Here is a 12,788-nt window from a genome sequence, read left to right on the forward strand (position 1 = left end):
GTCAGAAAGGAGTGAAAAGCCTTTCCTGGTAAAGAGTGCAAAGAAACATCTGCGACCTTTTTGTATTTTCTGCTTTAAGTTCAGGAAATGATTTCAGGGTGGACTGGAGGTTTTTGCACTGAAAACAGTAACCCCCTCCTAGGTAGAGTGTACCTCTACCAGAGTCATGCCAGGTAGAATGCTAATTTCATGCTCAGGTGATGTGACGACTTAAGCTAAAAACTAATGAACCCTTTCAGTGCTCCTGTTTTGCTTCTGAATAATCAGTGTACACATAACTCCTCAGATTTCTACTGCTTAGAAATTGTTTTGTTATTTGACTTTCTCAACACAAGTTCCCAGATTGGCCGCTGGTCTACAACAGCATTTTGAAAAACATTACCCCTTGTAGAAACTATTACGTGGTTTATCCTAAAATACTAACAAAACTACTGGTGGGCAGAGAGTTACAGTTGAAGTATTTCAGAAAACTGATTAAGTGTAGAATGTAACTTGTCTCCATCTAAGTAAGTAGATATTCAACCCATTATGACAGCGCTGAAACAGTTTGGGATACGGGTAGGGAAATTAAAGAGCTGCTTGTGAGATTAAACGAAGGAGAAAGATTAATTCCTGTCTGAAATAATTTGAAATACTCAAGCTGAAACATTTTTCAGGCTCTTAAGTTGAAGATTATAGTTAGTATTGATAATACGTCTTCTTACATTAGTGTAGATCTGTTCTCTTACAGCCTTCTGCAAAGTCACCTTTCTTGCAGATAAAGCAAAGAAATGAAACTGAGAATTTTCTCCTGGAAATGTGTATTTTGACTATACTTCTCAAAAGAAATAAAAGCCTTGTGATCGTGGTAAGATCAATTTCTGTTAATAGTCTAAATTTTAAAACAAATTCTGCTTCTAAATTAAGATACTTGCCAATTCTGGGTAATTAAATGAATCAAATTCTAGTGTTCTCGACCAACTTTAGTGAGATGTGGTTGTTACAGAAATTATCTGGAAGTTGCACTAATTTTAACATCCTCCTATTCAGAAAAATTGCATGACTGATAGCACTTCAATCAATTTTATAGCTATAAAGAGGATTATTTCTTTGAAATAAACAGACAATTTAAGCACATTTAACGAAACTGTATTTAGAGCTTTCTTCCAGACTTACCTCTAGGAAGAGAGTGATATATTTAGGAGAATTTTGGTTTTTTGAGAACTGGTAAGAACTCAGTTAATCTTGGAGGTAAGCCATACAGATCTGGTAAGCTTCCTGATCCTCCCGTGTTCACCACCCAGAAGGACATGTGGGGCTGATTAAGGTTGATTCTTAATTTTGCTTGTTATAAACATACCTGCTTTTTTCCCCAGAGAAGATATGCAGGTTGCCTGTAAAACATGCAACTTGAATTTATTTTTTGTTGGAACAATTTTGAAGAATGATGTCAAAATCCTTATCATGAGAATCCAAATATCTTGCATAAAGGTAGAGACTGAGAACATCCAAGGAAATGTGAAGATGAACATGTGTGTACTTCCTACTGAAATTCAAGTCTGGATATGGGGCTCTTCACCAGAAGGTATCAAACTTCCTGTAAGGAAGTAAAATATAGATTGATTTAATGGTGCCTCAGCTTCTGCTAAGCTGCTTAAACATAAATCATGATGTTACTGTGAGCTATATAGAGTTTAAAAATTCTCCCACATGAAGTAAGTGTATCACTTCATCTAAGAGGACTTTGGAGTCAGGACAGCACGAAGGATTTTTATGAATGTGAATGTCTACGATATCCCCCCACCCCCTGCAGCTTATGAACTTATTATTGCATTGGACACTTGAAGGAATATCCTGGGACTGAAATGTTTAATTCTGATATTTGCTGTGTAATTGAAAGGTATCACTTATGTCCTAAACTTCTCTGAATTGTACTTGTTGTCTAAACTTTAAAGTTATTGCAAATCTGAATTCTTACTGCCTGCTGACTTTACATCCTTTCCAAACAGAAATGATCAAGATGCTGATGGGAGGTGTATCTGACTTGCATGGAATATTCTTTTTGAATGGGTCAGTGAAGAAAACTTCAATTTATTGTAAAGAAAAGTGTGTTTTTTGTTTTGAGATGCATAGTCCTGATTGTAGAACACCTTCTTATTTGAACCTGGAAGTTAAGTTCTTAATAACAGACATAACTTTCTCATGCATGGAGAAAAAATATCGCAATTATAAAACATGAACTCCAGAGAAATCCTCATTTTCCCAACTATGAAGTGGGTACTTTGTCCTTTTCAGAAATTGATTTTGAAGAAATAATGACAGTTTTATTAATATCCTTAACTAGAAAAATATGCATTGAAGTTGTGCAGACACTGATAATATTACTTCAGTGTAGGATTTTCAAAAATGAGGGGAGCAGCTCCTAGTGAAAACCTCTATGAGTTCAGATCCTAGGTGATGTGGAATATGCTGCTTTTGTGCTTGATGTACTTAAGGAAAATATAAACCAAACTGTTTTCTTTCCCAGTTCATGAAGGAATTAAAATTATATATGTATATGTCCTTCAAATGAATGGAGCTGAGCATGCTAGCAGTTTTTCTGTATTTGAAAATACATTGCTGAAAAACCAATGCTTGACTAACGCAATTGTTGTGGAACAGTTTTCAGGCTTAACTAGTCATGTCCCTACTTCTGATAGGGAGCAGAAGGGTACTGTAAGAAGCTGGGTTGCATCTTTCCTGACCTAGCTTTGAGCATAGTGTTAGGACACTTAATGATAGAGAGAACTTTTTTTTTTGTAGTTACTATTTTTAATATGTGACTCCTAGCCCTGTGCTATTTAAAGCCTATCCAAACTCTACCTGACAATACACTGGAAGATGCTGACATCTTTAGGATGTGTTTGAAGAAGCAATTTTTCATAGACAAGACAAAGTTTGAGAGAAGACACTCTTCCGTGTCCTAGATCTACAGAAGAACTTGCAGCTTGCACTGTAGAGCCCAATACAACTTAAGTTTTAGATAATCTGGTATCTGACAGTTAGATGCTGCTTTACTCTAGGCTGATTCTCATGGTGGGAAGAGTTAATTCTGCAGGATGGTGTGTGTAAAACTAGAGTGCTAAGAAAGGAGCTTGCTGGTTGCAGATGTCCAGGACATAAACCTGGTGTGTAGGTTCCTAAGTTTTGATCTATGAAGAGGCTTTCATTGCAGACAGGGAATCAGATTTTTCTACTGCATCAGTCAGAAAGGGAAGAGATGCAGATGTTTTCTCTCTCTGGACTTTTGTAAAGCCTTTAACACAGTCCCCCCAACATCCTTCTCTCTAAATTGGAGAAGTATGGATTTGATGGGTGGACTGTTTGGTGGATAAGGAATTGGCTGGATGGTCACATACAGAGAGGATTGGTCAACAGCTCAATGTCCGGATGGAGATCAGTAACAAGTGGTGTCCCTCACAGATCCATACTGGGACCAGTACTGTTTAATATCTTCGTCAATGACATAGTGGGATCAAATGTACCCTCAAGTTTGCAGACGACACCAAGCTGAGTGGTGCAGTTGACACGCCTGAGAGACAGGGTGCCATCCAAAGGGACCTGGACAAGCTCAAGAAGTGGGCCTGCATGAACCGCATGAGGTTCAACCAGGCCAAGTGCATGGTCCTCCACATGGGTCGGAACAACCCCCATTTTCAATATAGGCTGGGGGATGAAGCGACTGAGAGCAGCCCTGCCGAGAAGCACTTGAGGGTACTGGTGGATGAAAAGCTGGACGTGAACTGGCAAGGTGTGCTTGCAGCCCAGAAGACCAACTGGATCCTGGGCCGCATGAAAAGAAGCGTGGCCAGCAGGTCGAAGGAGGTCATTCTGCCCCTCTACTTGGCTCTCATGAGACCCCACCTGGAGTACTGTGTCCAGCTCTGGAGCCCTCAGCACAGCAAAGATATGGACCTGTTGGAGCGGGTCCAGAGGAAGGCCATCAAAATGATCAGAGGGATGGAGCACCTCTCCTATGAGGACAGGCTGAGAAAGTTGGGGCTGTTCAGCCAGGAGAAGAGAAGGCTCTGGGGAGACCTTATTGCAGCCTTTTGGTACTTAAAGGGGGCCTACAGGAAAGATGGGGGACAAGCCTTTTAGCAGGGCCTGTTGCAATAAGACAAAAGGTAATGATTTTAAACTAAAAGAGGGTAGGTTTAGACTAGATACAAGGAAGACGTTTTCTGTGATGAGGGTGGTGAAACAGTAGAACAGTTTGCCCAGAGAGGTGGTAGATACCCCATCCCTGGAAACATTCACGGTCAGGTTGGATGGTACTCTGAGCAACCTGATGTCATGGAAGATGTCACTGCTCATTGGAGGGGAGGTTGGACCAGATGACCTTTAAATGTTCCTTCCAAACCATTCTATGATTCTCTTCATAGAATCTACGTAGAACTGTTCTCTTGATGAGTTAGCCAGTATAGCTATTGAGATCTATTTGGGAATGTGGCTTTGCATCTTTCATAAGCAAGACATAAACATTTGGTGGGAGCTGGGTGGGGGCTGAACCTAGGTTTTTAGACCTGGCAGCTGAATTCTTTTGCATTAATAGCAAAGATTGATGAAAAGTTGTGGGCAGAACTTAATCTCGGCAAGTCCTATCTAAATCCTGAGCCATCTAATTTTAAGCAGACTATATCTGATTTGAGCTACCAGGCTTCCTAGATATCTGTAATTGAAGTCCATTCTATGTTCAGAGATGTTTTTTTCTGCAAGACATGCCTAACATCCAACTTACCCTGTTTGAAATACAGCTGGGACTACCCACTTCATGCAGACAACTAGCAATACCTACCCAGTATTGGTGGATCATGGCACTACCCTCAGTTTGAGTGGAACAAACTTCTTTTCCACAACTGGAGAAGAATTGTCATCACCATTGTCTGAGGGAGCACTCAATATCCCTGCTGTTGAACTGGATCTATTGCAGACTTCTAAACATCTTTTGACATCAAAGACAGAAAAGCAGAAGAACCAGCTTCTATAGACAATTGCTTTGCAGTGCATCCACAAGCCAAGACTGATGGTGGTGTGCCTGGCTGGCAGCAAATCATAATTTTGGGGGCCTTGGAGGTATTCCAAGAATAGCTAGACTGGTCCTACAGGCTTCAAAGAAGCTGCATCGTAACATAATCGAGCAAAAGAGCACTCATTCATCCCTAAAAAAGTTGCCCTGATGAACAAAGGATTTATCACGCTGTGGAACCTGTGCTAGCCGTGTGATGTGTGTGGAACCAGCACTGATGTGCAAGACTTGCTGAGCAGACAAACGGTGCCAGCTCTAAGCAGTAACAGTAGAAATCCGCATCCCACCAATGGGAATGCTGCCTTCTTTCACTGGTGAAAGCACGTCTACTTTTTGCTTTAGAAGCTTAAGATCAGCATCCCGACAAGCTGGCGTCCTCCTACAGTGGAGCGGGGAGCTGTTTTAATGCCTTTCAAGTGTTTCCGCAGATTTCCGGTGCAACTGCAGAAGTCATGTGAGGATGGTTCTGTCTCATCCTCTCAGCTACGTGTGAACAGCCCCTGTTTTGACAGGCTTGCTGGATGTGTCTTCACAGTTCCCAGTAAGGCTCCCAGGTCCCCTGCCAAAGACACAGTGATAAGTACGTCATTCAGACTTGGCAAATCTGCGATTGGGCTGGATGAGTAATGTGGAGAAGGGCTGCTCTTCACGTACGTGAATTTCTGTCTTGAGGAATGTGCTCTAAATAGAAATGTTTCCATATTAGTGTTCTGTTTTAGGCTAGTGCCTGAACAAATCTTTGTAGCAGCATCTCTGAGTTGTCTGATACGATGGGGATGTTTTGAACTGAAGAGCTCAGAAATGCTGGCATATCACTCCTGAGAGTGTTACTTTTAATCTTATTCCATCTGTTTCTGAAGGGGCCTTATATAGATTTACCTATTTATCTTCAACACAGGACTTAACTCACTGTTCTCCAATGATGATTTTTTAGGCTTTATGACTTTGCCTTTGTTTTTCAACTTATTTTTTAAGATGCTTTTTCAGGATTGACATCCAGTCCTGTGGGCAGATCATCTCCAAATGCTTTGAGGAATCCACTCATGTTACAACAATGTTGCAAAATTTATCCTCAAGTAGTGTGGGAGTTGCATTTAAGAACTGGTTGCTTAGCTGAGTTCTAGGTCACGATCCTCTCATGGATAAAAGAAACTACATTCTCTCACTGTACTTAGTGCCCTGTTGCTGCTCTCTGACACAGGTATATTGTGTGGACTCTTTCGAAATCTGTTCTCAGTGGTTGTTTTGCAAATCCTGAGCTCTTTAACTGCAAAGATTATGCTGCAAGTTGGCAGACGTACTTTATTTCCCTTACATTTTATCACAATTCATGCAGCATCATTTTTTTTTTTTTTTGAAACATGCCGGTACTGTATGCCCATATCTGTAATGCTCCTGTGTGAGCAATTGCACTTGTAAAACTTTACAGATCAGACTTTATTATTAAACTGTGTGCTGGATGAGAGCTGTTCTCCATACTGTAATGGATTCAGTTAGCTGCTCTTGTTCCCGCTTTTCTGAAGACGATCCTGCTTTGTAGTCACCTACGGTGGCTGTCATCAACATAAAGGAGAAAAAAACTATCTGATGTGCTCCCATGGGGGATTTGGCAGAGTACCTCTGGAGTTGTCCAGCCTAAGCAAGTCATATCCAGATTTTAACTGTCCTTAAAGCACGTCGTATTGTTTGTCTTATATGTTCATAAAATAGTTTGGGTTGGAAGGGACCTTTAAGGATCACCTAGTCCAACCTCCCCTCCAATGAGCTGTGACATCTTCAACGAGATCAAGTTGCTCAGAGCACCATCCAACCTGACCTTGAATGTTTGTAGGGGTGGGGCATCTACCACCTCTCTGGGCAAACTGTTCTACTGTTTCACCACCCTCATCACAGAAAATGTCTTCCTTGTATTTGGTCTAAACCTACCCTCTTTCAGTTTAAAATCATTACCTCTTGTCTTATTGCAACAGGCCCTGCTAAAAGGCTTGTCCCCCATCTTTCCTGTAGGCCCCCTTTAAGTACCAAAAGGCTGCAATAAGGTCTCCCCAGAGCCTTCTCTTCTCCCGGCTGAACAGCCCCAACTTTCTCAGCCTGTCCTCATAGGAGAGGTGCTCCATCCCTCGGATCATTTTGATGGCCCTCCTCTGGTCCCGCTCCAACAGGTCCATATCTTTGCTGTGCTGAGGGCTCCAGAGCTGGACACAGTACTCCAGGTGGGGTCTCATGAGAGCCAAGTAGAGGGGCAGAATGTCTTCCTTTGACCTGCTGGCCACACTTTTTTCATGCAGCCCAGGATACGGTTGGTCTTCTGGGCTGCAAGCACACATTGCCGGTTCACGTCCAGCTTTTCATCCACCAGTACCCCCAAGTGCTTCTCGGCAGGGCTGCTCTCAATCTCTTCATTCCCAGCCTGTATTGATGCTAGGGCTTATCCTGACCCATGTGGAGGACCCTGCACTTGGCCTTGTTGAACCTCATGCAGTCTGCATGGGCCCACTTCTTGAGCTTGTCCAAGTGATTAGTTCTTACTTTTAAAAAATCCTCTTCTACAGCAATGATGTAAGTTTGATCTTAAAAAGTTCCTAGGGTGTCACATGTTGCCCCAAAGTAGTAAAATTACTTTTGTTATGGCTCATCTCACCCCAGAGATAGGAATGTTAATTATAATTGTCATGATGTGGACACATTTATAACATTTTATTAATGTATAGTTTGAAATATATAGTTTAGTCTAAATTGTTTTGCATTTAAGCATACTTTGAGTTATCAGAAGTGAAAGTTATCAAAATGAAAGCAGGAGTTCTCATTCTTGAATCAGATTTTTTTTTTTAACCAGAAAGATTCAAAAGTATATATCTATAGAAATGTGAGAGTGCCCATTTTAATGAAGAGCAATTGCATTGTCCCTTAAATAAGGAATAGAATGAGGATGCAACTGGGTCGTGCTGAACTGCTTTAACAGCTTGCTGCTAAAAGGGGCAATTCTGCTTCCTTTTCCTGCCCCTCTCTCTGTATTCCTGCTGCATCTCGTGCTTGCTTAATCTGCTTGTGAGCTGATTCAGTTTGGTACTGTAATAGCAAAAGTAAACAGACTAGGAGGTGCAAAAGAGGGAGAAGGACTGCATGACGGGTGGGGGGGACGGAGCTGTGGAAGGATTGTGAGTGCTCTTCTCAGGGCAGCCAGCAAGTTGCTCACAGGATCACATCAGATGTCTCTGGAAGAAAGATTGTCCATCCTTGGAAGACTTCAGGAAGATGTCTATAAGAACTAACACACTCTACCAGGTGAGGAAGGAGGTCCCTGTCAGGGCTGCACACTCAGATGTGAAGGTGGATCTGATGCTCTCTTAGCCACTCTGGAGGACGCTTATCTGGCTAAGGGAAACCTTTCTGATTAGTCTTATGTTGCTGTGAAGCTGTGTCCCAGGGAATTCTGGTCACTAAGGGCTCTTTCTTTTCTCATCTGTTCCCTTTTTTCTACTTCTACCTCCACGTCCTAATCTTATTTAATCTTGACTTCTCAACAAGCAGTGTGTAATGGCTTTTTTTTAAATAAAAAAAAATTTTTTGGAGTGTTTTACTGTATTATGACTTGAATTAAGTGTGCTGTAAGCAGCAAGTTGATAAGGTGCCATTTTTCACACAACCGTGTGGGAGATCTCTGGTATGCCTTAGAAATGCCCAGCTCCCTTGCGTGTGGCTGGAGTATCCAAAGGGCAATGGACTTGCATGGGCTAGGGAACAGCTGTCACCCGTGGAGAGAGAAGCCAAGCTTTTTTGGCAGGTCACCACAAAAGAGTTCTTGAATGGTGCTGAGGCACTGCAGTGCACGCTTGCTCCTTGAGGCTCCATGAGGAACCGATCAGATGGAGATGAGTGGGCTCATCGTCACCTGCCTGTTCCTTAGCAGGTAAGTGCATTTGCAGTGCTTGAGCAGGTGGGCTTACAGCTAGCTACGGAGTAAGCCAGGCTGGATTGCACGCCCCGGAGAGGAGCCCAGAATCATCTTTGAGACAAAGGTGAAAGGGGAAGGGCTTTATTACAGTAAAAGGTAATCCTATAAACATCACTAAGAAAATAAGGAAGGACTCCTCTGTGACTTGGAGTGAGTCTCAGCATGCCTTGCTAAGACCATCAGAGGATTTACTTTTTTGTTGTCAGTCTTTTGTTGTGTTTTTATTGTCAGTCTTCACTGAAAGGGCCATGTGGCTGATTCCTGTGGGCTGGTGGCTGAAAGATTTAACCCAGTGGTGAAACAGGAAAATATAGCTTTGAATAAAGATGGAACAGAATAAGAGGGTACTTCAGTAAGATACTTTAGGATAAATTTCAACAGGCTTAACCCAAGATAACACATCCCTCCCTGCTTCTGACCACCCCCTTCCACCCTCACTCCCTGCCAAAAAAAACAAAGGCTTGTCAGACCCTTTCAGTTATTTTGGGGAATTCAGTGATGTGTCAGAACACTGGAGGAAAAAAAAAAAAAAAGAGCAAGTTTAGTGTTTCTTTCACTTGGAGAGCTGAAAGTACTTGTCAGAAAAGTCTAGCCCAGTCAGCTTCCAAGAAAAATAGTTGACTAATTGGTAAGGACATAGAAGCTTGACAGCAGATAAGTGATAATTGATAAGAGATTTACTGAAATCACTTTTCTATCCTGAGAAATGTATGGCCATGGTGGGCAGAGAAGAAAGTTCTGGCTTTAGAAAGCATTTTGACAGTCCTGATGGCATTCTGATAAGTGATTTCAGGAAAGCTACTAGTGGATAACTGCAAAAGTGATTGGAGAACTGCACTCAGAAGATCTTAACAGATCATTAATAAAGTAGGAAAAATATGTCACATTGGGTATCGCTGTCTGTCCTGGATCCAGTGTTATACAACAGTAACATTATGGATGGACCTGGATGGTCGAATGGAGAGTAGATTTAATAAATTTGCAAACAGTTTAAATCTGGGGAGGAGTGCAAGCACTGTGGAATAAAAGAATAAAATCTAAAATGTTCTGACAAATGACAGGAATGGGCAATGTGATCAAGCAGAAAGCCAAAATTAAGAACAAGTGGCTACCAGTTCTAGTTTAGAAAAGGCTCTGGAAATTACAGTACATTATAAGCTAAACAAGTAGAGCTTGTGGCTAATATCTTTTTCATCCCGTAACATCCCCTAACTGCATTTCAGAAGCAAGTGAGCAAATGGAAGAAAATTCTGAGGAGGGTAACAGGAATGATTAGGTGTCAAAATATGACTTATAAGGACAGGCTGGATGAACTCCTGGGCAAACTGTTCTCAGAGCAAGAACAGTGAACTACTGGAACTTGTTTTTAGGAAAGTTATGAAGTCTGTCACAGAAGAACTTTGTCTAACCTGTTCTTAGGTAGTGTCCTAAACAGACGCTTATCTTTACTGTGTCAAGAAGTTGCAAGATCCTGCATTATGCTTCCAAATGCTTAAGCTGTTAAAGAAAGGCTTGCAGTCATGCTAACCAGTGAACATCAGAGCCCGTATCTCTACTTAACATCTGTCTTGTGACAGCCTCTTGTTGGACAATGCTTCTAACTTGCTGTTCAAGATTTTCTGTTAATCTGTTATTCCCACAGGTGAGAGTCAGTGAGAAGGAGACTGAAGGCAGGAGTGTTGGACTATATTTTATAGCATAGTGATGTTTCCACATTGATTTAAAGTAGTTATAGGTGTTCCAGAGGCTGAATTCACACTATAGAAAGAAGTGGCCCATCTGAAGTTAATTCCCCATTATTGTGGTTTGTACAAGAACTAATTCACATTTTATCAAATGTTGTCAAGGAGCAGATGAAGAAAAAATTGTAACTCTGACTTCAGCTGATATCCCTTTAAGAGGGAAGACCAAGGCTGAATATCCATTTATGGTGACTGCTGAGCAATGAAGATAAATTGGGACAAAAAATAGATCTCTGAAAAGTTGTAAATCAATTTGAGTGACATAAAATCGCTAATGGAAACAGGCTGATTGGGGACACAGTTTCTGGAAGTTAAGCAAATACTTTAGAGAAAATCAAAATGTGATAATATGCTGCAGCTAAGTGATATACCTTCCTTCTCCCTCTCTATCCCCCTGTTAAAGAGCACTTGTGTTCCTGTCTTCACACTGGGACACTGATAACAAGACATATTCAGTTAAGGATAGCAAGAAAATGTTATCCATAGAAGAAATTGGAAAAAAAAAACCAACAAACCAACCCAAACAAACAAACATTAAAAATGTTGTAGAGGAAAATGCAACTTATTCGATGACTTACTCTTGACAGGTTAAACGTTCATCTTCGCTGTCTGTACATTGCTTACAAATAAGCTTGCTTACATGTTCCAGTTTTTTTTTTTGAGAATTGAATTTAAGCTATTTTATGATATTTTTTTTTGACTCCTTCTTGTACCCCTATAAAAGGCAGTTAATGACCTTTCCATGATTTCTGGAATTTCTTCTCTTCATGGTCCTGATCTTCAGCAGTTCTAATATATAAGAATAGATAAAGAACATAAGGGTAGCTGTAGTGCGGGTCAGACCAAATATCTGTCTAGCCCAGGATCCTGAAAGCTGAGTGAAGGGGATAAAAATACGGCAAATGTGTAGTGATGCTTTCCAAAACATTTCCTCAATATCCAGTGATTCAGTGGGGTCTTGGCTTTTCTCTCTGTTTCCAGCCAGAATTCTTGCCTTGTTTATCTTTTCATTTCCTTTGCTTTTCTTCTTGTGATTGTCATATGTATCGAAAATTCTTTGTGAATGTTAGCAAGGAACAACATCTATCTCACTTTGCCCTGGACTTTCTCATTTGTCTCTCCTACACTCAGTAATTTGAACCCATTTTCATTTCATATGCTGCTTTTTTCAATTTTTAAGCTGCTGAACAGTTCATGAGTTCTTGTCCTTTACCTGCTCAAGGATTAATTTTTTCTGTGTTCTTACTATCATTCTTTAAGAACAGGAAAATCTCTTTTCCCCACTATGAGCTTATCCTTGTTTCCCAGCTATCCTAGCTAGCAAATTTGTTTTGAAGACTACATTCTTAAAACCTGTGCTTCTCTTTCTTTGCCTAACTAAAGGTGCATTAGCAGTATCATTCCATAATCATTTGCATACAAACTTGCCTCTTAGCTACCCTTTCAACTAAATGTTTTTCCTATTTATGTGAATGAACTATGGGAAAATCTTCCTCTTTGTGTTTTCTCCAACTTGTAGGAGGTGGTCTACTATTTTTTACTCTAAGAAATTGATGAAAAATCTGTATTCTATTGTAGTTGTTTCCACAACAGAGGTCTAGGTACCAGTTTATCACAAGGTTGAGCACTTCAGAATATTTCAATAGGTATTAAAAAAAATAAATAATCCTTATTCCTCCCATCTGCCCAGTTTGTTGCTCTAAAGTAGTCCCTACATTATGATGGAGGGCTTGCTTTTTCTCGTTTTCTTTTCCTTCACTGCACCTCCCCTGATTTTATTGGCTTGGACTCAATGCCATCCCAGTGCAGCCATCTGGCATTTGGTTGGTTTACAGCCTAGACAGAGAAGTGTTATTATAACCTCACCTACTGTTTAGACACAAGTTATAGTAACTGGAGAAAGAGACGTATGATGATGTGGATTGCGTGTGACAGTAGGTGAAGTCCTCACCGGGAAGATTTGGTTTTGGATTTCTTTTTGGTCTTATTTAAACCATACGCTTGTCCTCAGATAAGCCAGTTGTGTGTTCTGTCTTTCAGGCTG

The sequence above is a fragment of the Charadrius vociferus genome, unplaced genomic scaffold (assembly GCF_000708025.1).
Source record: "Charadrius vociferus isolate BGI_N301 unplaced genomic scaffold, ASM70802v2 scaffold513, whole genome shotgun sequence".
Taxonomy (NCBI): Eukaryota; Metazoa; Chordata; class Aves; order Charadriiformes; family Charadriidae; genus Charadrius; species Charadrius vociferus.